Source organism: Ipomoea triloba, chromosome 2 (assembly GCF_003576645.1).
Source record: "Ipomoea triloba cultivar NCNSP0323 chromosome 2, ASM357664v1".
NCBI classification, from domain to species: domain Eukaryota; kingdom Viridiplantae; phylum Streptophyta; class Magnoliopsida; order Solanales; family Convolvulaceae; genus Ipomoea; species Ipomoea triloba.
The window spans coordinates 8,225,909-8,230,565 of NC_044917.1; positions in this window are offsets into that span (position 1 = coordinate 8,225,909).

Below are 4,657 nucleotides of genomic sequence, written 5' to 3' on the forward strand. Positions count from 1 at the left end.
TGGCAGGAATGTAATGTGTTTTCTAAATTAAGAGGTAATCAAATCCCATAATAGTGTTCTAGAAATTTGTAAACCCAACAATAATAATGATTTTGATTCTCATTCCTAATGACTAAACCAATGAACCAAACACACCCTTAGTTAATCTAATTAGTTGTCTAGTATTTCTTTTATAATTGTAAAAATTAAATTGAAGAACTCTACTCTCAATAGTCAATCATTCAATAGTTCTATATTTGAAGATTATAAAGTAAGTTCTCAAGATTATTTCAAGTTGGGAGGAAGAAGAGTTTAAGAGTTAATAATTACCGGTATGATACCCGTGCGATGCACAAACTAACAATTTGAAATATTTAGATTATTTTCATATATAAAAAGAAGATATAGGCTTTATTCATTTATATAGTTTTGTTATTTAATAGTTATGTTGATTTGATATGAAAAAGTTATGAATAATATAGATATTTACAATTAAAATATGAATTGATATTTAAGATGGGTAATTAGTTAAAAAATTAATTAAAATTTCAATACAAATTATTTAAAATGATAAATTATTAAAGACTTCTTGGTAAATTATATTATTAGTTGAAGTACAATTTCTTCTAGAGTCCCCGCAAATACAAATTTTGAGACATTTGAGATTGTTAATTCTAAATGCAACAACATACAATTGAGTATTGACAAAAAATTGGTTTCCTCAATAACAATTTAACATGCATGAGATCATATTTTCTACTTTGCCCTTGACTTTTATTAATAGACATTGCATATGAAAGCATTAACTGGAATTGTCTTCTTTGTAATTTGAATGATAATCTTAGATCTATCAGAGTCATAGTCATTCGAATAATCACACTTGAGTTCCTAAAATGTACATGTATTTATTAATTATATGAATTATAAAATAAACATACCATGCAATAATTTTAAAAGTATTAAAACATTATATAATAATTTGACCTAAAATTACATAACAATATCTATCAAATTAAACATATACAATAAAATGTTTAACATTTCATATTGTTAAAACTAAAAATTAAATGAGATAAAAAATATTTATAATTTGTTATTTAAGAAATATATAACTAATAAATAAATCTCATTCTTTTTTCAATAAAATGCCCAGATAATTTAACAATTTTTATTATCAATAAATGCAATGATTTTTAATGATATACATTTGTTAATTTCAACTTATTCATTTATAATGCAATTGATCAATTCAAAAATAGCATATTAATATATTTTAAAGATTACGATAATTGTCCAAAGCTACACTATTTAATATAAATAAAATTTTTAAAATATTAAAACTATAACTTTTTATCCTAAATTTTGAGTCAACATCTACATGTTAATTACGGGATATATTGTATAATTATTAATACAAAATAATTAAAAGATTTCAAATAAATAAAAACTTGTAAAATTTACAATTAGTAATTAAAAATGATGAAAAACAATTATTTATATACAACATTTGTTAAACTATACTGTTGAGTTAGTTGTCATCACATATATATTGTATTTAGTTACTAAACAACTCAACGTAAAGTTTAATTTTTGTCTGATTTTTTTTCCGTTTTTTTTTTAATCTTAGAATTGTAAACATTAAAGTGGTGTAACATTTCTATATGACAGAGATTGCTTTTACAACTATAGAAATTTTATAAATATATCTTAATAATAAAAATTCAATTACATTATATGGTCTTTATATAAATTAGAAAAACATGTTACAGTATATAGACTTTAGGATAACATGATGAGTAAAATGGTGATAGTAAAAAGATTGTGTAAATGTCGTTCCACTGAGGATTGAGACTATGACACGTACTTGTATGATATGTAAAATTCTAGGCACTAAAGATTTGGAATTCACTAGAATCCAATCAAACTAAGATTGAGGAATGGAAATAAAGGAATGCAAATTAAACAATGGATAACTATATGATAAAAGAATGGGTCCAGATTAGAGATATTACTATCTTGATGCACTAACAATATCAGAATTAGGGGAAAACAATTAACCAAGGGATTATTGGCAATGCACAAGAGAATTCAAGTTCAAGCTACTTTCGCAATCAATAAACAAGAATTAGAGTAGGATTGCCCCACTTTCGGGATGCATCAATCCTAAACCTTGAAACACACAAACATTATAAGCCCCCAAATTACCCATATTCTCATAGTAAGGAAATTGAGTTTGAATTGGTTAGGTTGAGTTTTCATCCAACTTTCGTTGCGATAAAAGTATCTCCAAAGCAAATCAATAAAAGTTACACATCAATTATCAATAAGAAGAATTTACAATCCAATTCAAACATAAACCCTAGGAGAACAATTCATCTCCTTTATGCAACAATTGCAAACCTAACATCAAGAATAGCAATAAAACCTTAATCCAAACCCAAAAGCTAACTACTCACGCACCTATAAAAGTAAACAAAGCAAATCAATAATAAATCATCATAAATATTGCAAAAATCTGAAAAGAAAGTAAATAAATGAAAAAAGAAATCTTTACTAATGAAGAAGAAGAAATTCACTCCAATCTGCAATCCAAGCTTGAAATTAAATAATCTAATGTAAAACTAGGCTAAATTATGCTAGGGAAATCTAAAGAGAAGATGACAAATAACCTAAACTAAACTAGGATTCAGAACAAAGCAAAATAACAGACAAACGCAAAATATATAATAGCATCGCAGGGCTCACGACCGTGGGCCTGGCCGTGAGGTCTGCGGGTTTCTTCTAACTTTGGGATCTTGTTCCCTTTTGCACTCTACTGCTCCTTTCCTTCCTTAGGCAAGTTCCTCTGACTCCAAATCTGATCCAAAACATTCCAAAATCATTCCTTTGCTACTCGTTTTAGGCAGTTTCACCTATAGACACCAAATATATAAAAGAGTATCAATTTCCTATTAAGAATTAGACAATTACTATAAAAAACAACTAAAAATAGGGAGTGGATAGTGGTTCAGAATCAAAGACATCATAACACTTGTGTGAGACCGTCTCACGGGTCTCAATTTGTGAGACGGGTCGGATCTTTGATTACTGGGTCAGATCTTTGACCTCATTAATCAAAGATCTGGTCCATCTCATGGATTGAGACCCGTGAGACGGTCCCACACAAGTTTTTGCATAGACTTTATAGTAAATATAGTAAGATATGCTAAAATAAAAATGACCTAATTTAAAAAAATGCTTTTCTTTCATGTCTCAACACAATCGCATATTATTTTAATCTATAACAAAACCATATTCACCTTCATTTTATTCTATTTTTGAGCACTATCACCTTTATTTTCCTAATCATCCATTTTGTAGGAAATTAGGATACTACTTCAAACTGGAGTGTGTATTATGATATGAGAGTACCATTATATTCTACATACAACATTTCTTATACATTAATTACACATGGGATACTAAATAATATCTTTAATGTATGCTTGGACCTACATGTGTAATAGTGAACAAACCCAATAGTTAGAGATGAACACAAGTAAATTCAAACTGATCATCTGAACAAACCAAAGCAGCAAGGGATGAACTTCTATCAAATTGATGACTCACATAATATTTTGGCACATTAAATATAGAAGCAAATTAAAGTTATGGACTAAAATGAAAGAAGCGACCAACTCAATATAATTATCATTCCCAATATACAAAACTGTCATAAGCCCCTTCCAACCAGCTATTGCGCAACAAAAAAAAATCACCAAAAAGATTCATCATCAGTCTATGTTGAGTCTCAATGTAGAAAGCCAAATTTTTATCTTTTGAATGAATCAAGAAAGCTAAAAAAAATAAGATCTGAATATATAAAATGGCATTAAAATAGTAACAGTAATCTCAATTGTAACAAATATATACGCCTTCTTAAAACAAACAAAATAAAAGGTGAAAAACAAATCAATCCGGATCATAAAGCCAGAGGATAGATCATATCCTTGCGTGGGATAGATAACATTCATGCCCATATATGTGTGTGTGTGTGCGCGCGCGCGCGTGGACCATATCCCCAGGATTCTCCGGCTCCATTAGCTTTTATTGTTAAATCTGCCCGGCCGTACCGTTTCTGCATGCCGCTTCCTCCGTGACGGAAAGTAGCACCGTCGTCGCCTGCACATTGTCATCATGGCCACAATTCAATTCTTCCACCATTGTCCCCGTTCTCGTAGCATGACTATGCATCGTTTCCCACAAAAATACTATGCAACTCTTCCAAATTGTTACAAATATTTTGTCCAACAAGATGCTAGTGGGATCTCAAAACCCCATTAACAACCCATCAAGATAATGCCTCACAAAGCAACAGGATGTTAGTAGGATCTCAAGAGCTCACTAGGAACCCCTCAAACCGTAAGGAAATTTGTGACAGGTTGTTGACAGGAGCTCAAGAACCGCTTGGTATAGCTGATCGGCTCAAACCCAGGAGTTTGAGGTTTGAGGTCCGAACCTACGACCTCTCGGCTGTAGGTGGATCGCTCTTACCACCTGGGATGTCCTTGCGGAACCCGTTAGCTCTTTGTTATTTCAAAATATGACGGTTACCTAGCTATTGAACTCATCCCTATATATGCATATCTCCAACAACATAATGTGATGAGAGTCCATCTCCTCCACCTTCAAACCTTCT